The sequence below is a fragment of the Odocoileus virginianus genome, chromosome 11 (genome assembly GCF_023699985.2).
Source record: "Odocoileus virginianus isolate 20LAN1187 ecotype Illinois chromosome 11, Ovbor_1.2, whole genome shotgun sequence".
In the NCBI taxonomy this organism is placed as follows: domain Eukaryota; kingdom Metazoa; phylum Chordata; class Mammalia; order Artiodactyla; family Cervidae; genus Odocoileus; species Odocoileus virginianus.
In genome coordinates this window covers 7411184-7432683 of record NC_069684.1, presented here as the reverse complement: position 1 = coordinate 7432683, position 21500 = coordinate 7411184, and the positions used below count along the sequence as shown (strand labels likewise).

Genomic DNA, 21500 nt, shown 5'->3' with positions numbered 1-21500 from the left:
TTTGGTTTACTTTTGTTGTTGTTGTGTATGCGTGTGATTAAGAAAAAAAAGATTCTGCGCCTTTCCCACCCTTTGCAGACTTTCTTCTCCTTTGCCACAGCAAACGGAGATGAGAAACAGCTGTCTTTGCAGGACCAGAGCAGTTCTCCCCTCGCCGCCCGCCCCCGCCCGTCCCCGCCGGAGCTGTGTGTAGTGTATCAAAAAAGCAACCTTGGTCCGACTGCAACTGGAATTGGCAACTCTTTCTGGGTGGGGGAGCCTTCAGGGAAAACCTCCAGGAAAAAAAAGAAAAAAGTAATAAAGGAGGCTGTCCTTGGTCAAAAGAATGTAATATAAGCCCCGGAATCACATTATTTTGCAAATAGTAATTTTCCTCTATATTGGGCTCCACTGGAGTTTGTTTTTTTTTTTTTCAAACATTAATTCATAACTTCTGTCTAGGGACCCCTCCATAGTCGAGATGGGTCATTTCAGGTGCAATGAACGCAGAGGCTTGGAAGGCAAAGACCTAATAAAATGGGGGGAAGGCACCTGCGCAGAAGTGTTACAAAGACTATAATGTTTGTTTACTGCTACTATGCCAGATGTGCTAAATATAACACTTCTTTAAAACAGTGATCCTCCGACTGTGAAAAACCAAACCTCTTGCTGCCTGGCTCCCTAGGAATCAAGAAGAGGCACAGACTGAAAATCAGGGAGGAAAGGAACAAGATCAAGGATGAGGATTAGCATCTGCAAATTGAACCCTATCTAATTTGCATGTTTATTTCTTAGAATTGTAATTAAATTTGTGTAATAAATGTTTTCCATTTCATTCCTATGCTTAAAATTTGGGTGACTGACATGCAGTTAAATGAATTTTTTTTCTTAAAGCAAATGTAGTTTATTCAATAAAGCAGCAAACAAATATTAAACATAATTAGAACTAATCTGCTTTGAAGGTATTTTTGTTGAACTTTGTACATTAAAGACTCTCAGAGGTTTTAAGGGTATTAGGAAGCTGAGAGAAGGCAATTATGCTGAAAACAGACTAACTCAACAGACTTCCAGGAGCACTATTTCATTTTTTTCCAAAAAGATGTTTCAGAGTTGCAAGCCTAAAACTGGGAATTGGGCACCCATCTTGGCTTTATCCTGAACCAGATTAAATTGCATTGGGTGATGCATGTATAGGCCATTATGATGATGATTTAAGAATTGTAAACATTCTATGGGTTAGAATGTAATTTTCATTTCAGTGAGGAGAGAGGGTAAGGAAAGACACAAGGGCATTTAAAGCAGTCCAAGTACTTGAAAATCTATATCAGTGTCTAACTCAAAGAACTAAATGTGAGGGCTTGGAGGCATGGCTTATTATTGTTTTTATCTCGCTATATTAAAGTTTTATAGCATTTAAAGGACTATGGGGAAATCCCCACATACCCTTGGCTGCGTCAAAATGCATACAACCAAAAGGAGCAAATTAAGCATAAAATTGAGAAATAACACGAGACCTAAGAATCAGCATGGGTTGCTCTGGCATCTTTGGAGCCTTGGCTCTGAGAAATGAGCCTTCTGGGAAACTGGCATTGCCCTTGAGTGGGGAGGACTCTTGGCTTTAATGTTATAAAAAATGACATCATAACAGAAATATGAAATCATTTTACTTCACAGTACCCTTGTGGTTCTGAGTATGAACTTGACCCTGTCTTGTTCAGATATGTTAGGTTAGCATGTTTTACTGAAAGCTTTTCCTGGTCTCCTTTTAATCTCAAGCTTAATGTTCGTCGAGATTTGGTGCTCAACTGTTGACAACATGAACTAATGTCTACAAGTAGAGGAGGCAGTCAAATGTCCGTGGAACGAGAAACATCATTTAAAAATTTAAAGTGAGTAAGTGGTGGCTATGGCACAAGGAAAAGACTCGCTATAAATCAATAATGAAATATTTGGAATGAGTGAATGTAATTTATGAGTTGAAATATTCAACCTGAGAGCTATGATGTCATCATTCTTGGATGGGGGTGTGTGTGTGTATGAAGTTCCAAGACAGAAGTTTGATTATGAAACTTAAAATATCTTGAGCTGCAAATTCACTGAAGACTGATTGTTTTTTCTCAGTGAACAAAGAGAGTGCCAGACTTAAAACTGCTGAAATTCATTTCTCAAAAACTTGTCATTTGAAAGGGGAATTTCTCAAGTAAAATTTGACATATTCAGATTACCATGGACACAGTGCCCACTTGGGTTATAAGAAGTATGAATTACTGGCATTTTTTAAGTGCAATCTTTTTTTTATTTTAACAACAAAAAGAAGTATCTAATATTAAGTCTCTCCAATTCCTCTTCTCTTAGTCTCAAACCCTTTCTAATTAGGCTTTCTTATCCCATTGCTCTATTGAAACTATCACTGTCAATGACATCAGTGACCTCCACATTGCTAAATCCAAAGGGCTTTTCTTGGTTCTCATCTTTCTTGACCTGTAAACAGCGTTTGAACAAGTTGATCACTCTGTCTTCCTTGAAGACTTTATTCTGTTTCCAGGACAACATACCCACCTGGTTTCCCTCCCACCTTACTGCTTCTTCCTTCTCAGTCTGTTTTGCTGATTCTCTGTGACCTCTGAAAGCCCAGTCATTGAACCTTGTCTCTTCTTGAAACCACTCTTGTGTGGAAAACCCTCAGTCTCAAGGTTTCAAATACTGTCTATATTTTAATGACTCAGAAGTTTAGATATCTAGTGGAGATCTTTCTCTTGATCTCCAGACTCCACTTAGATGTTTAAAGACATCAGAAGATTTACAGATCCAAAACAAAATCCCTAGTTGTCTCCGTTCCCCCAATTATACCTTCCTTAATAATCTCCACTCCAGTTAATAAACCATACTATACTGTGGAGTCATCCTTGACATTGTTTTCCTTTACACTGTATATCTGACATACCCCCAAATCCTTAAGGTTCTAGCTTTAATGTTTTTCTAGAGGTTTCCCAGGTAGCGCAGTGGTAAAGACTGCCTGCCAATGCAGGAGACACAAGAGACGTTGAGTTGGGATCTTCCTGGGTTGGGAAGATCCTTTGGAGTAGGAAATGGCAAACCACTCCAGTATTTTTGCCTGGAAAATTTCATGCACAGAGAAGCCTGGCAGGCCACAGTCTATGGGTGGTAAAAGAGTCAGACCTGACTGAGCGACTGAACACACACATACAGACTCTGATGACTTCTCATTATCTCTGCTGCCACCATCCTGGGCCAAGCCACCATCATCAGTCTTGCCTGGGATATTCCAATAGCTTCCTTCCTGGTCTCCCTGCTTCAGTCTTTTGTCATTTCTATATTCAATCCCAGCCCAAGAGCCGATGATGTCAATGTTTGCTCAGACTCTTCCTAAATGCTCTCCATTTCACTCAGTGTAAAAACCACATCTTCACAGTGGCCTACACAGGCTGAAAGTCTCCCTTTACTTCCCTGACCCCACTCTCTCCAGCCACTTTGGCTTTAGGATGTCAGGCCTTGCTTTTACCTCAGGACAGTTGCACTGGCTATCCCCTCTGTCTGGAATACTCCTTCCCCAGATAGATGCATGGATCTGTGCTCTTCCTTTTCCAGGTCTTTGCTCAAATATCACCTTAACAAAGCCTGACCACTGCTCAAAATTCTAACACTTCGTCTCCATATCTTGTTTTCATCCAGAGAATTTATCACCTTCTAATAAGCTCTGTATTTTATGTATTAATTCTATTTGTCACTATCTCTTCTCACTAAAAAGGTCCTTGAGGGCAGGGCATTTTGTCTGTTTCATTCACCTGTCTCCAGCACCTGGCACAATGCTTGGAGTACTGAAAGCACTCCAGAAGTATTGACTGATTAATTGAGCAGTTGACTGACAGTTTCACATGTGTCCAGAGACCCAAACGAGGCTAAAACAGAGCTACATTAGAGTATGTAGCATGTGAAACAGGCGGTTCATTTTATCACCAACTCATTTGCCTATTCTAGAATTCTCTGATCCAGTGCTCTTGTCTGCCCTGTCGCATTCAAGGACGTGAAGACACTCCCAAGATCCCCCAAGCACCCACAGTGTTTCCTGCTGCCATCTTCATTGAAAATTCCCAGAACCATGTTTTCATCCAAGTGGGTCCAGTGCTCTGGACTGGCCCGCCCTTCCCCCCAGTGCAGATTTCCACCCGTTGCTGAGATGTTTGTCCTAAGCTATAGTCTTCAGGTTACAAACTGTGTGTAAAGGTGTTCTCCAGGACCCTGTCCAGTCACTTCTTGGCATCGCCGCCCTTTCAGAAGCCAGGAACTCCTCTACTGTCTTTCTTATCTTTCATCCAAACTTGCTCAGAAACTTTTAATAATTATGTGCATTTTATGTGTGAGCATTGGTCTAGGCACTGCAGGTGAGGTAGAGATGAAAAAGACACTTCCCAGACCTAGGGAGTTGTCAACATAGTGAATAGCATAAGGCAGGCGTAAAATAATGGTATTGTTTAGTAATTCACAGCATAGAAGATCAGTGGTGGGAACCTTCTGATGGACTTATTGAAGCAAGTAAAATTTGAAGTTGATCTTGAAGGATAGCTCTTAATGAGTGGAAATGGAAAATGGATGAAAGTATTTCAAGTGGAGGAAGCCATTTGAGGCACATAGGTTGGAAAGCAAAAGCCATGTTCAGACAATAGAAAATTCCAATTTTACTGGAGGGGTAAAAAAAAAAATCATGTGAAAGTAGAAGGTAGATGAGGTCATAGGATAATAAACATTGGAAACCAAGATGAGTTTGATTTTAATTTAATAAGCAATGGGGAACAATAAAGGGCTTTGAATTGGAGAATGACATAGTAGAAGTCCAGCTTTAGAAAGAGGAGCGTGCCGTGCAGAGTGGTGTTTCAGCAGCCCGGGTGAGGGGAAGTGGGGGTCTGTGTTTCAGTGGTGGTTCCTGATACAGGAAGAGGGAGACAGACAGGAGATGTTGCAGTGTTGGAATCTTTAGGATATTATCATTCACTGGTTGTAGGGAAGGGAAGAATGAAAGATAACGGAGGTTTCTACTAGAGTTACCATGTGGTTCAGTGAACCCACAACAATTGAGAAGAGAAAAGTTTGAAAGGAATAGAGTGTGTTGCGTTTGCTTCTACTGAGTATAAAATGTTCGTGGAACAGACAGAGATATCCGACAGACAGACATCTGAATCTTCTGGGGTGGCCGAGGATAGAATTGGAGAGGAAATTATAAAAATTTGGGATGATTTCAATAACTGTGGAGGTTGAAGTCTTAGGACTTGAAGTAATTGAAGTCATTACAGAGAATTTAAGACTAAAAAGCTTGAGTCAACACTTTGAAGAATCTGATAAATGCATTTATTCAGAGGTGAAAATAATGTTTTGGCCTAATGTGTGACCTCTCAGGGATATTTGTATTTAATGGTGTACTAAGTCCCCTTTGGAGTAAATTTAAAGAAGAAATTTGGGATGGGGGTGGTGGATGTGGGGTAGCAACCAGTCTTTTCTGCTGTTCCAATATCCCAATACGGAAGTGGTTACATGCTGTGTTTTCTCATGTGACCGAATCTACTGGTTTGCCATCACAGGTGGAAAGGGATTTGATATTTCATCAAAGAATCCTGAGAAAATCCCTGAAAAGAAGTAAATTGTTGATAATGAGCTTGGAGTGTTATCTCTCTCAGGGATATTTGTCCTGTAATAGGAATCTCCTAAATACCCACATAAATTTTAATCAAAGTAATTAATAATTAATGACATGATTTCAGATATAATACAAGCCAATAAGTATTATTTCTGAATGGAAATCATACAACATATATGATCCTTTGTTCAGGGTACTCTTTATGGGCACCTATAATAGTGAATAGGTAGGAATGATTTACAGTTAACATACTAGTTATTTGTAAACAGATGTTCTTTCAACAAATTTGATAATTTTTGCCACTTAAAAGTTTCTGTTAAAACACTTTTAATGAGGTTAATCTTATATTAGATACAAGAGTGTGGTATTTGGGTTTTTATCACCCCCACTGTTCTTCCCAAGTCTTCAGGGAAAAGATGGATCATGTGAGGCATGAAAGTTGGGTGGAACTTGGATGACCAGAGACCAGAGACAGGGAGGGAGAACCGTCCACCCTCAACCCCCCGGGAGGTTTAACAGTAAGTGCTTACATGGTGTGGTCAAGGGATGAGGGACTGAACTGATTGAAACTAGCTCTAAGGTTTAAATCTTTATATGTGGAAAAATGGCAGTGCTGTCGTCAGAAGGCAGAATTATGTGAGCAGGAAATGGTCAAAGTATGTATATGCCAGGGGTGGGGTGGTTTTAATGTTTTACATTTGAACTGAGGTAGTAAATAAATGAAAAATGGTGACATGAATACTTTCTGGGTATTCACTTTTTTTCTGTTCTATTTTCTTTTTTCTTCTTCCAAGATTTCCCTACCCATATGCCTTCCCCCGTGGCTCAGATGGTCAAGAATCTGTCTGTAATGCCGGAGGGGCAAGAGATTCAGCTTCAGTCCCTGGGACGGGAAGATCTGCTGGAGAAGGGAATGGCAACCCACTCCAGTATTCTTGCCTGGAGAAGTCCATGGACAGAGGAGCCTTGTGGGCTACAGTCCACGGGGTCGCAAAGAGTCAGACACAACTCAGCAACTATCTCTTTCACTTTCATTCCTTTGGAATCAATGGCATATTGATTTTTTTTCTTGACCAAAATGTTTTTTCTTGACCAAAAACTTAAACATAGGTCACTGGTGCCAGAGCTCTAGTTCAGAGGTCTGAATTTCTGAATGAAGAGGTGCAGTGTTCCATGTCTAACTTGAAGACAGATTTTGGTGAGGTCAGGGAGAGGCTGGCAGGGTCATGTGAGGGGATCCAGAACTGGTCAGCAGAGTGGACTCCAGTTCATCTAAAGCCTAAATAGAAATCTTGCCATATAAACAAGGATAGGATCCAAAATTTATAATTTTGTCATCCTTTAAAAAAAAAAACACATTAAGCCAAGGGGAATGAGACCCCAAAGAGGGGCAGTCTGTGGAGAAAGTGTAGCTATTTATATTTTGGTTTCAAAATCCCTTTACTTCCTTATTTCCAGATAAGTACATTGTTATAAGGGTTTCCCTGGCGGCTCAGACAGTAAAGAATCGACCTCCAATGCAGGAGACCCAGGTTTGATCCCTGGGTTGAGAAGATCCCCTGGAGAAGGGAATGGCAACCCACTCCAGTATTTCTGCCTAGAGAATCCCATGGACAGAGGAACCTGGCTGGCTCTGTGGGGTCACAAAGCGTCCGACATGACTGAACAACTAACACTTTCACTTTCCCATTTTTATAACACAGATAAGCTAAACATTTTATGACGCTGAATATTAGAACAGCAGGATATATTTTGATATTGGCTATGCCATCATACTAAGAAGCATTTACTAAGTGACTAATAATTGCATTGGCATATAGAAAATTATCCAACATGGTTATTTCAGAAGTTTGAGGATTTATAGAAATTGCTTTATTTTCTTGGCCTGCGTTTTTGCCTTATATATATGTGTGTAATTTCCAGGGGTCTTTTCTTTCTTTTTTTTTCCAGGGGGTCTTTTCATCTTGGCATATTCTATTTGTTTTTTTTGTTGCTGTTTTTAAAATATTAAAGCCTCAAAGAAGCATTTTGGTAGCTGACAAAGGCAAGGATATAATCTAATTAAGTAAAATTTTAAGCTATATAAAACTATAGAGATTTAACTGTGACCCTAATTCTATTTATTATATATTACCCAACTTGTTGTAAGTGATATGCTCTCTCTTTACTGAACAAATCAACACTGGATTTAAGCAGAATGTGTATGCTTTTCACAAGCCTGTTTGATTTCCACAGATCAAACATCTTAGAGACTAGGAGAAGGAAATCGGTATTGTGAGGGCATAAAGCTCTAATTAGGATGAAAGTGTAAGGGAATTATGGCACGTCGTCATCCTTGTGCCCATCTGTAGGCATCAGCTTGATTTAGATCATTTCATACAACATCCGTGTACACAATGCCAGTGGGGTAAACCAGCTGTATCAATGACTAGTGTCAGGAAAGGGGAATAAGGAATCAGGTTTCAGCAGGGGGCTAGTTGAAGACAAATTCCTCTTTGAGCATTTCATTTTGAGCTCCTAGTTTCTGAGTGGTATAAAATGCGTAGGCATATCAAAGTTCATAACAAAAACTGCTTATGCCACCAGGAAGATGTATTTATTTTCAACAATGTAAAGGGGAAAGCATACAATTGAGGTAGAGAGAGAGAGAGAGAGACAGACAGACCTGCCGCAGACATCACCTGAGTGGGAAATTACACATCCCGCACACACACGCCCGCTCTGCACACACATGCACAGAATTCATCTCTGACAATTTAATTGTTTAATGGTAGGACTAACAAGGAATCCTTTCTAAAGTAATGGCATATAAAGGCTTCCCAGTGAAGTTAATATTCCTGCCGCATTTGATGGGTGTTTCCCGTTCGTGCAGCTCTGCCCTAACAGACTGCCGGTGTTTGATGGGGGGAGGCAGGCGGGGTGGCATGTCTGTGCTCAATCTGGAGAACGCCTTGGCCTGTGACCTGAGCCTCTAAAGCAGTAAATCTGAGATCACCGTTGGCACCAGGGCAATCGCTCACGTTGGTTGTAGCGTCTCGGCTTGCTGCCTGAGGATCTGGCCTTCGTGGGCCGTAGGCTGGGTGTTCTGAGCACAGAGTCCTTGCCTCTTGTACAGTTGGCTGTTTCATCTTAGTTTACTGGAACCGGGACTTGGCTGCCCTTTGTGCTGAGTTTCAGGACCCTGGTTTGACCAGTCTTCTGGATAACGAAATGCATGATGTCATAGATGCTAGGGTTTGAATTCTCACCCTGAGCCACAGTCTCTTCTCCTCATATTTCCTTATGGTTCAGCCTGGCTCATGTCTGCGCTTTAATTGGATCCCTGGGTGGCCTTCCTGTTACAGCAATGTACACAACCACGGATGCTCCGCAGGAAGAATAACTGTGCCCAAGAAACATCAGGTTCTCAAAGCGGACCTTAAAATGTTCTCATGTCGCAGGTTCCAGTCTTCTTTTAAAATATATTTATTTAATTGGAGGCTAATTACTTTATAATATTGTAGTGTTTTTGCCATACATTGACACAAATCAGCCACGGGTGTACATGTGTCCCCCATCCTGACCCCCCCCACCTCCCTCCCCATCCCATCCCTCAGGTCATCCCAGTGCCCCAGCCCCGAGCACCCTGCCTCATGCATCCAACCTGGACTGATCTGTTTCACATATGGTAATATACAGGTTTCAATGCTATTCTTAAATCAATACATTTTACATTTCTTGTTCTGGTTACTTAGCTTTGAAAAACAAAAAACAAAAACTTGCCTTGCCTGCATCAGAGAACCCCAGTGGTGTTGGTGGAGATAGAGTTTGACCACAATAGAGAAGTTGGTTTGCTGTGGAGTGGCGGTTGCCTTTGCTTGTAGTCCAGCTGCCAGGCTGCCTGTTCTCCCAAAAGCTCTGTGTCTTTCCATCTAGGAAAAGGCTTAGTAGGCAGAGTTGAAAATGACAGACTATTTTTAACACATGCTTTGTATCCCACAGTTCTGGATCTTACTTCTATTATCATTACTTATTCATCGACTTTTATTCCCAAATATCATTACCCTTTACAGTAATAGGATCAGCAAAGCAACCACTTAAAACAAAACAAACATACACAGGAATCCAAGGCACAGAAACGTTCCTCTCCCCACCCCCGCCCCCCACCTCCAGCCCTCTGCCTCTCTCTACCAGGCACTAAGAAAATCTGCTGCTTCAGAGATACCCCTGTGATGGGGGCTTGGCAGTGGGAAATGATGTGAAGACTCCAGCAGTCTAAAGGAGCAGCAGTTCAGTTCAGTTGCTCAGTCGTGTCCGACCCTCTGTGACCCCATGGACTGCAGCACGCCTGGCTTCCCTGCCCATCACCAAATCCCAGAGCTTACTCAGTCTCATGTCCATCGAGCCAATGATGGCATCAGCGACTCGAAGGGAACAGCAAGGAGATAATAAGATCCACCAAAAAAGGGAGGGGAGAATAAAGGAGTGGAGAAAGCTGGAAATCAGGACGAGAACTAAGAAGAATATACACTGTGCATCTCCTAAACTCAAGTTTCAGTAGAGGAAAATGCCCCTAAAACAAATTCCACTTAATTTAGAATGACTCTAAAGTGGGATCACCTCCTTATTCCTTCTACAGCAACAATAGCCATGGTACTCTGAGTGCCTCCTTCATACCTGATGCTTTCTATATGTTATCTGGCTTGTACAGATTTTTAACAGCAGGTGTGATTATCTTATGGTTAAGGAAACTGAGGTTTAGAAAGGCTAAATGACTTGTCTACAGTTGTATACCTCAATCTGGTGGGCCCAGAACATAAATTTAGATTTTATGAGTCTAAAACTGCTCAGTACAATTTTTTCGTCCTGACTCCCACTGTGTTATATACTGCATTGTATTTTATTCAGTCATTTCTCTCTCCACTCATATATTTATTTACATATACACCAACTTGTTCCAGAAAAGATCTAAGATAGTATAAAGGCCTTGAAGCTACACACCTATCTAGGCAGCTTGCACATAGTGAGGACATTCTACTTATTTGTTGATTGAGCTGTAGAATGTCAACTGTCAAGAGTTCAGAATTCTTTCGCTGTGGAGTTCCCTTCCTTTTTTATCTTTAAAAGTAGGCCAGCCAGAAACCCATCTGTGCAGGATGGCTTGGGCCCAGAGACTGAACTAACTAATCTCCCCAAATCTCATCTACGTCTATGCTTCTATAAAGGACTAGATTAACATACTGTACGGGAGTCATTTTTTCTTTACTAATTAATTACAGAAATGTAAAAATTGAATTGTCAAGAGGGAAAAAAAGTAATGTGACCATCGTGTAACCTGACAACAACTACTTCAGCCAAGTGATCAAGGTCAACGTCAACAGTGATAAATCATGCTGCTAGTATATACTCTTGATATGATGTGATGAAGATGGTACCTTATCTCTACACTTCCTCCCCCAAACTCATAACTACAATCTAATCATGAAAAAAATCAGACAAACCCCAACAGAGGGACTAAAAATGCCTCACCAGTATCCCTTTTAACTGTCAAGGTCATCAAAAACAAGGATGGTCTGAGGAACTGTCACAGTCAAGAGGAGTCTAAAGAGGTAGAATGACTAAATGTCGTGTGGTATCCTGGAACACAAAAGACCTTAAGTAGAAACTAAGGAAATCTGATTAAATGATGGACTTCAATTAATTTTAATGTATCAATGTAAGTTCATTCACTGTAAAATGTACCAAACTAATGATGATAATAATGGCAATGAATGATCTCCGTTTGTTTCCAAGGAAAGCTGTTCAACATCACAGTAATCCAAGTCTATGACCCAACCACTGATGTGGAAAAAGCTGAAGTTGACCAGTTCTATGAAGACCTACAACACCTTCTAGAACTAAAATAATAATAATAAAAAAAGATATCCTTTTCATGACAGGTGTCCTGGGGCCTGGATTGGAAGAGCGTGGGGAGGACAGTGGGGAAGGGCCGGGCCCCACAGGTCACCATGCCTCCAGGTGAGCGCCAGGGCTGGGAGCGGTGCTCGGAGGCTGTCAGGGCTGGAGGGGCAGGTGAAGTTGGTCATAGGGGATCAGAATGCAAAAGTAGGAAGTCAGGAGATACCCTGAATTACAGGCAGGTGTGGCCTTGGAGTACAGAATGAAGCAGAGCAAAGGCTAACAGAGTTTTTCAAGAGAGCACGTAGGTCATAGCAAGCAGCCTTTTCCAACAACCCAAGAGATGACTCTACCTATGAACATCACCAGATGGTCAATAACAAAATCAGATTATGCTTTTTTGCAGCCAAAGATGGAGAAGCTCTATACAGTTAGTAAAAATAAAGACCTGGAGCTGACTGTGGCTCAGATCATGAACTCCTTATTGCAAAATTCAGGCTTAAATTGAACAAAGTAGGGAAAACCACTAGGACATTCAGGTATAACCTAAATCAAATCCCTTTTGATTATACAGTGGAAGTGACAAATAGATTCAAGGGATTAGATTTGGTACAGAGTGCCTGAAGAATTATGGACAGAGATTTGTAACATTGTACAGGAGGTAATGACCAAACCCATCCCTTCAAAAAAGAAATGCAAAAAGGCATAGTGGTTGTCTGAGGGAGGCCTTACAAATAGCTAAGGAAAGAAGAAAAGTGAAAAGAGAGAAAGGGAAAGATATACCCAAACGAATGCAGAGTTTCAAGAGAATAGCAAAGAGAGATTAGAAGGCCTTCTTAAATAAACAATGCAAAGAAATACAGGAAAATAATAGAATGGGAAAGACTAGAGATCTCTTCAAGAAAACTGGAGAACATTTCATGCAAGAATGGGCACAATCAAGGACAGAAATGGTAAGAACCTATCAGAGGGAAATTAAGAAGAGGTGGCAAGAATACACAGAACTATACAAAAAAGGTCTTACTGACCTGGATAACCAGGATGGTGTGGTCACTCACCTAGAGCCAGACATCCTGTAGTTGTAGTGTCTTGGTTTGATGCTGAAGCTCCAATACTCTGGCCACCTGATGTGAAGAGCCAACTTATTGGACAAGACCCTGATGCTGGGAGAGATTGAAGGCAAAAGGGGGGGTGGAGAGTAGAAGATGAGATAGTTACATAGCTTCACTGACTTAATGGACATGCGTTTGAGCAGAGTCCAGGAGATAGTGAAGAGTGGAGTGCTGCAGTCCATGGGGTTGCGAGTCAGATATAACTTAGCAACTGAACAGCAAGGACAGCTAAACAAGTGTACGATGTCAGCGACGGGGAAACTAAGAACGGGCTATATGCGAGCTCTTCGTACTGTCTTCTCAGTTTCTTTTGGTAAATCTATGACTTCTAAGAAAAAAATCTATAAAAATATTTTCACACAGGCACACAGGTGAATTGATCAAGATTATTGGAAGAAACAATGGTTTGAGTAGAATATATGTCCCTCTCTCAGGTAAATTGATCAAGATTATTGGAAGAAGCAATGGTATGAGTAGAATATATGTCCCTCTCTTCAAAGTCTAACCCAATTATCAAGATGAATGTTTCCTGTTAATGTCTGGATTTTTATTAGCTGGCTTTTGAATAACTGAAGATAGGATCGAGATGCTGAGGTAGGATCCACTTAGTTCCTGGTTCTCAGTAAATAATCCTTGTTGAAAGAATAAATGCCACTGGCACATACACTGAAGGAGACTTTCTGGCTCTAGGATGCATATAACTCAGCTTGGGTTCTGGAACTTCCAGGGATGGTACCCTGCACCTTGGTCTCACATGGAGCTACTGTGGGCTACTACATTCTTTGCAACCCAGCTAGAGTTCCTGAACCACTCCAGAAACTGATCAAATAATTATTTCCATTCAAAACTCTAATATCACATCCTGTTTGGTTTACTATTTATTGGGGACTCCCAAGGTCTCATATGTAGCAGTGCCAGTTATGTGGTCACCAGTAGGAGTTACAGGTACTTGCATATCACAGGGCAGTTGTTGGAAATATATCAATTTCAATATCTTTGAAATTTTGGTAATTATGAGGTTGGCTACTGTATATTGATATTTAATACATTAAAAAAGAAGCACTGAATCAAACATTTAAAAATATTTTGGTAATTATATTTTAATCTAATTGATTTCCTTTGTGCTTCTAATATACAATTAAAAACATTTTTCTGAGAAGGGGATCTAAAGACTTCTGTAACTTTCTTAAGAGGCTCGTGGTACAAAAAAGTTTTAGAACACTTGATGTAGTGGAATAAACACTCATGAGTCCTAAACTGTGTGAAAAGTGAAAGTGTCAGTCACTCAGTTGTGTCTGACTCTTTGGGACCCCATAGACTGTAGCCTGCCAGGCTCCTCTGTCCATGGGACTCTCCAGGCAAGAATACTGGAGTGGGTAGATGGGATCTTCCTGACCCAGGGATCCAACTTGGGTCTTCTGCATTGCAGGCAGATTCTTTACCATCTGAGCCACCAGTTTCTATCCAATCCTTTGACCCCTAGTTTCCTCATTTTTCTGACCAGTTCCCACCTTGGGGGAAAAATTGAGCAGATGAAATTTGGTAACACATAGGGAGATGCTTGTAAGTTGCAAAACCATGTATGTGTAAGGAATCACTTACATTATTGTTATGTTTGAACATTTGATTAAAAAATTTTTACCAAGGTTTTAAATACAGTTCATTGCTAGGAATATTTCTCACTCAATGATTTAGACCATGCTTACATGAATAAAGTGAAATGAAAAACTGAATCAATTCTCTGGATAATAATTCATGTTAATAGTTTCCTATGTTTGCCTGTAATACCCAGACAATCAAAGAAAATGTGATTTTGACTCGAATTATCAGCACAGCTGATCACAATTCTCAACTCCACTTTGAATATATTGACTGAAGTGCCAGCAGTGAAGTTTTTCCATACTAAGAAGAATGAGTGTTTTCAGACCTTTATTCCAGAGACACTCTGGATGTGTGCACTGAGATAGACCATGTGTTCTAAAGACATATGTGGTTGACTCTGCCCTGAAACATGTACATGTCATTAATTAGAAAATTCTTCTGTGTTAGGCAACAGCTTCATTTGTTTTCACAGATCCCTAAGCCACTTGAACTTCTGTGTAACACATATGTCTCAGGACAGTGTTATCTAGTTAGATGCTCAGTATTTTGGTATCAGAAAAGAAAGTGAAGCCGCTCAGTCGTATCCGACTCTCTGCGACCCCATGGACTGTAGCCTACCAGGCTCCTCCGTCCTTGGGATTTTCCAGGCAAGCATACTGGAGTGGGTTGCCATTTCCTTTTTGATTTTGGTATCAGAGAGTATTTTAAATGGAAAGGTAGGCTTACTCTTGCCTTACAGTGTATAGATATTAAGCATTCTACACAGAACTGTGTGCAGTCATCTTTGAAGAAAACTTACAAACGAAATGTAAACTGAAAGGACTTGGATTAGGTAGACAATCAAATAAAGAATGCAATCGGAAAGTCTTAATGAATCTGATCCCTTCCTTCCCTGGTGTAAAAGTAAATGTATTCATTCAATCTAAAGAAGTCAGTAATTACGTTTCCTTTCTCTGCTATCTCCCAACTGCCCCCCCTTCCAACTTTTCCTGTGCACAACTATACAAATGTAACTAAAAAAGGAATTTAACTCAATTGATGGTGCATTTATGTTGAGAAGATACACCATACTTATATTAACTCTCTGGAAAATATTTGCAACAAAAAGATCATCTGGGAATTAGACCTTCACTTAACAGAGAAAGCATATTACGTACTGTGTCGGTTCACAAGGGCTACCATAATAAAGTGCCACCAACTGGGTGACTTAAGCCACAGAAATTTATTTTCTTACAGTTCTGGGGGCTAGATGTCTAAAGCAAGGTGTTGGCAGGGTTGATTCCTTCTGAGGCCTGTGAGGAAGAATCTGTTCCATGGCAGGCCCTTAGCTTCTGATGGTTGGCTGGCAATAGCTGGCATTCCTTGGTTTGTAGAAGCATCACCAAGATCTCAGCCTTCATCTTTGCAAGGCATTCTCCCTGTGAGTGTCTCTATGTTCAAATTTCCGTTTTTAATAAGGATACCAGTTATATGGATTAGGGCCCAGTCTAATGACTTCATGATAACAACCTTATTAGTCATTAACAGTGACTTTTTTTTCAAATAAGGCCTCATTCTGAGATACTGGGTGTTAGGACTTCAACCTATGAATGCTGGCGGCGGAGGGGACACAGTTCAACCTGTAATACACAATCAAGTGTTCAGTATACATCTAACGCACTGAATTGAAAAGTAATGTACTTCTGAAGAGCTAGAGGGTCATGTATATGGAAGGAGAGACTCCCCAGAAGTTCTGAAGACAGTGTAACCATGTGTATATCTTAGCAGCTGAAGTATTACAAATTTCTATCCTTCCTTAAAGTAACTTCTAGCAGCTGTTCTTTATATTTATTCTGCAGTATGTGTAAAACCAAAGAATGAACACATTTCGTGGGGTTTTATCTGAAAACGTATATGAATGTTCTGGCATCCTCCATAACATAGGTATGTTTGCTAACACATGCAAAGCTTTCCACGAGTTACACTTGGGTAATCTTGACTCTATACTGTAAAGATGGATCTTGCTTACCTTGCAGTTTCTCATTCCCTCTAGAATATATTGGTTTTGACTATCACACAATTTGAGGAGGGTGTCCTTACTGCCTAAAGACTTTATTCTTCTGAGAATGTGTCCAAAGAAGGGAGACAAACCCTGGAGTCAGTCTTTGATTGAAATAATTTGAGGGAATAGGTTTAACCCAGACTTAAGCTCCAAACAAACTTAAAGAAGAATTTACTTTAACTGCTTGTTTTTCCCCGATTTCTATTGAGGATACTTATACACACAGTTCAAAATGTCAGTATTCTGTAAGTCCTATAATTAAAATCAATAGTCCCTATCCCACCCCCTCCCTACCCTCAATTATTACCATCCAGAAACAACCACTTGTAACACTTTTATGTCTTTCTTTTGGTATTTCTCTTCATCTTTCTAAATAACACTTTATAATGTTTCTTCTTCATATTTTTCACTTTGAATATCATTTATTATTGATTTCTGTGTAAGATGAGGCTTCAGAGCGCACATATGTTTTCTTGTTCTTCTCTCTTCATCTTCCTAGGATAGTAATGTCATGATTTTTGGTTAGTTGAATATTTATTTAGATCTTCATGATTATGCAAAAAGTTTCCACAGGTGGCCATGTAGTAAACCTTTTTTATAAAAGAAGTTTTTTTCCTCGTATTAGTAATTGTCAAGGTTCAATTTCTTCTTTCCTTCCTCCCTTTCTTTCTTTTGTTCACTTTTTTATGCATCTAGGGGCTTCCCAGTGGCTCAGATGGTAGAGAGTCTGCCTGCAGTGCGGGAGACCCCGGTTCAATCCCTGGATCAGGAAGATCCCCTGGAGAAGGAAATGGCAACCCACTCCAGTATTCTTGTCTGGAGAATCCCACAGATGGAGGAACCTGGTCAGCTAGAGTCCATGGTGTCACAAGGAGTTGGACACGACTGAGCAACTTCTCTCTCTCTCATGCATCTCTCATTAATTCACCTCCAAACCCACTGCCAGAGCAGAAACTTCAATATTTCGTAGTTAGCCCTCTAACAATTTCTCCATTCACTTGCAGTGCGTTCCTTCAGTTTTCCAGCAGGTGACTTCTAGTGAGCTAGCTCCAGTTTGTTCCAACAGGTGGCCACCTGCAGGCTGGCTGTAGTTCATCGCATCCCAGTGGGCAGCTTCCTATGGAGCAGCTTTGCCCTGTGGTACCCGAGTGAACATCACCAGCAAATGGGCCTGAGTAGCGCCCTCTGTGATGAGGTCCGAATCTCAGCCTTTGGGAGAGGAGGCTCTTCTGAGTTTATTCCTTCCTTGGTTTGGGCTACTCTGTCTCAGCCCTAGAAGAAATAACTTGGTATTCCTGTGTGCTTTAGGTTTTTTTTTTTTTTAAGGGATATGTTTTTATTTTTTTTAATTGAAGTATAGTTGGCTCACAATGTTTTGTTAGTTTCAAGTATAGTGATTCAGTTATGTGTACACACAGACACTTTTTCAGATTCTTCTCCTTTATTGGTTATTAAAAAATATTGAGATATTGAGTAGAGTTCCCTATGCTACATAGGAATGTGTATATATTAGCCCCAAACTCCTAATTTATCCTTCCTCCCCTAGGGTTCTTTTTTTTTTTTTGAATCACAGTTAGTAATCATCTACAAAAAATAATTCTTCATAATAAATTTTCCTTGTCTCAGTCAGAATACCAGCTTTGCACATCTGAAAATGTCTTTATTCTCTTATTTGTCTCCTTGGTTTAGTTAGAGAATTCTATCTAACCAAGGTAGGTAGAAAATAACTTTCAATAAGGGTCGAAAATAATTTTCTTTAGGATTTTGAATACTGTTACATTTTTCTACTTTCCATTGTTATTATGAAGAAATGTGATGCTATTCTGGCTCCTCATCTGTTGTATATATTTAAAAAAAAAATCTTTGGAAGCTTTTAGGATCTTTTCTTTATTACCAGGGTTCTGATGTTTTCTAATGTATCCTGGCATGGGTAAGTGTTGGGCATAATCTGAAAACTCACGTCATTGAGCTCTAGGACATTGTCTTGGAATTATTTCTGTGATAACACTCTCCTCTTCATTTTCCCTACCTATCCCTTCTAGAATTCCTATTACATTACTTGTTATTCCACATCGGTCTTCTAATTTTCCCCTCTCATTTTCCATCTCAGTCCTTTTTTTCCCTTTCTGCATCATTAAGTCAACTCTATCTCACAATCTTTCTCTGTTATTGTGTTTTTATTTAAGAGTGAGGCCCTGACAGACTGTATTCAAGTCTTCGTGTGAGTGCTGGTCACACTTCTAGAATGGTGATCTTCATCCTAAGGTTCAGGAGATGGGACCTTGGGAAGCCAAAGACAGGGATACCCAGGGTGGCCAGGGTGTGCAGTATTATAAGTGTTCTCTGTAATCAGTATCTAGTCTCTTGGGTTGGTCAAATTTCCTATCTTCTGCTTCAGGGCATCAGCCTGAATGCCAGCATTCTTGGGCATCAGAATAAAGGCAATGAGATTCTCATCTTTCATATGTAGACTTTCATTACCAGCAGGGTATCCCTTCTCTGGCTTCCCGATGTCCTATATCCTGAATGACCTGGTGCTCCTCCTTCAGAGAGCAGACCAGTCTTCCACTGGGATGATTCACAAGTAGTCACTGTTTGAGGGGAAGAAGGAATCTGAGCACTGTAGCTGCTCCCAATATGGATTTACTCTGTTCTTTTTTGAGCCCCACCTAACCAATACTTTGAGGTATATGATACCCATAATTTCTGAGTATATCTGAGGTTCTGTGGAGTTCATTGTCTTGCTTCTGGGTCAAGGCTGTATACTGTCACCCTGCTTATTTAACTTATATTCAGAGTACATCATGCGAAATGCTGGACTGGATGAAGCACAAGCTGGAATCAAGATTGCCTGGAGAAATATCAATAACCTCAGATACGCAGATGACACTACCCTTATGGCAGAAATCGAAGAAGAACTAAAGATCATTTTGATGAAAGTGAAACAGGAGAGTGAAAAAGCTGGCTTAAAACTCAACATTCAGAAAACTAAGATCATGGCATCCGGTCCCATCACTTCATGGCAAGTAGATGGGAAACAATGGAAACAGTGGCAGACTTTTATTTTCTTGGGGTCCAAAATAACTGCAGATGGTGACTGTGCCACAAGATGAAAAGACACTTGCTCCTTGGAAGAAAAGCTATGACAAACCTAGACAAAGGTCTGTCTAGTCAAAGCTATGATTTTTCCAGTAGTCATGTATGAATGTGAGAGTTGGACCATAAAGAAAGCTGAGCACTGAAGAATTGATGCTTTTGAACTGTGGTGTTGGAGAAGACTCTTGAGAGTCTCTTGGACTGCAAGGAGATCCAACCAGTCAATCCTAAAGGAAATCAGTTGTGAATATCCATGGGAAGGACTGATGCTGAAGCTGAAACTCCAATACTTTGACCACCTGATGTGAAGAACTGACTCATTGGAAAAGACCCTGATGCTGGGAAAGATTGAAGGCGGGAGGAGAAAGGGATGACAGAGGATGAGACGGCTGGATGGCATCACCGACTTGATGGACATGAGTTTGAGTAAGCTCTGGGAATCGGTGATGCAGCCTGATGTGCTGCAGTCCATGGGGTCGCAAAGAGTCGGACACGACTGAGCGACTGAACAGAACTGAACTGAACCCTACTTTGCCTCACTGTTGGTTTAAGTTTCAGCATTCTTTTATCTAATAAGTCATTTACCATTCATCTATCTACTTTCTAAATTCTAACATGTTATGCTATCTCCTATCTCTTTCTCATTGCCTTTCTTGGCTTATGTCTTTTAGGAAATTGCTTTACTTCATGTTGTGAGGTCCTGGAAGGAAGTAGAGGTAAACACATGTGCTTAATCTGTCATGTAATTTGATCATAAGTCTCTTTTGCTTCTTAAAGTTTCATTCTAAGAGATATGGAATAGGAAAAAAATTCTCCTATTAGGCCTGTAGCGTGGCTCTAGACGGAAATGCAAAGCTTACTACTTAGAGAACAGAAAATTTGAATCAAGATATCCTACATGAATGTAATCTTTTAAGGCCTCAAGCATCAACATCTCTAGCAAATTAGAAATGCACTAAACTAATAGACTAAAAAATAGAATCAAGATGGCCAAAATGAAAAGGAATCTATACATTTCACAACAACATGCTTCTTGAAATGAATGGACTAGATAATATGTCCCCAATCTCAAAACATAATTGGAAACAGAAAGTTATGCCCTTCATGTATCTAAATCGGTTTGCAATCTAAATTATTTATAAAAGAGAAAATTAGCCAATTAATTTCTTTCTTAATATTCTCTATGTTTAGAGATTTTCTGTTGTCATTTATCTAAAATTTCAGAGGAAGAGAGAAAAGGGTTAAGGTAGAGATGAGCAGAGAGGAGCCAGTTTCAAACTGTACAGGCAATCGTTTGGACCTATAGATTCATTCATTAGTAAATTTATACTCATCAGCCACCAGAGATGTGTGAAAACAATGTATGAAAATGTCTGCTTCTCCTCACTCTCACCGACAATCGACAATCTAAAACAGTTTTAAATTCCTTGATATTTTGTATTTAAAAGGGCTTTTTTGGGTACATTTGTGATATAATAATTTTGAAGAGTTTAATGCAGTTTTAAATTTCTCTTAAAATGTGAAGCTCACTGGATGATGTCTTTACTCACTGAATCAATATTTCATTGTTTTTAGAGAGAGGGCAGATACAGCTAGAAAAACAAAGTTATTGTTCAGTTCTGACTGTCATTTTTTGCATTTGAATGAGAGAAACATCTTAAAAGCCAGGCGTGGTTGAGAGAGAAAATGTCAAGGCTTCCCTTCATGTACCAAAACCAAAGCTCTGAGATCTGAACATAAAGTTCAATGTAACAGAACTTGGAATATGAAATAAAGCAACGTCTCCTTGCCTGGAGAGGAAGTGGATGGCATTTCCAGCTGAAGGATGGAGTGGGAGGAAGGAGGAAGATTCAGGAGGTGCAAGATGAGCGTGGAGACGCCAGAGATTCCTGAGACAGGATCCAGCAAGCATACTCCTGTGCTTAAGGGTGAGGGTGTGCACACAGGATCAGAGAAACTTCAGATGGATTGAAGGAGAATCTGGTTATGTCTTGGCTTGCATTCTGGGTTATGAAGGATAAACCTTAATCTCTTCCCACTTGAGAATAAATAAGGAACACCATCTGCAAATGAGTGGCTCCTGGCAGCTTGGTTTCCTATATACAAACTGCTATTTTAATAACAACAATAATAGGTAATTGTA

At 40.2% G+C, this 21500-nt stretch overlaps 1 long non-coding RNA gene across 1 annotated transcript in view; it reads left to right on the top strand.

Moving 5' to 3' along the window:
* The first annotated feature begins 1576 nt into the window (after positions 1-1576).
* The window catches only part of LOC139037429 (uncharacterized), a 54348-nt gene continuing 34424 nt past the window's right edge, over positions 1577-21500 (top strand). Inside the window, exon 1 of the long non-coding RNA XR_011490222.1 lies at positions 1577-1868. This is a non-coding gene — a long non-coding RNA (uncharacterized lncRNA). The remainder of the gene's footprint in view (positions 1869-21500) is intronic.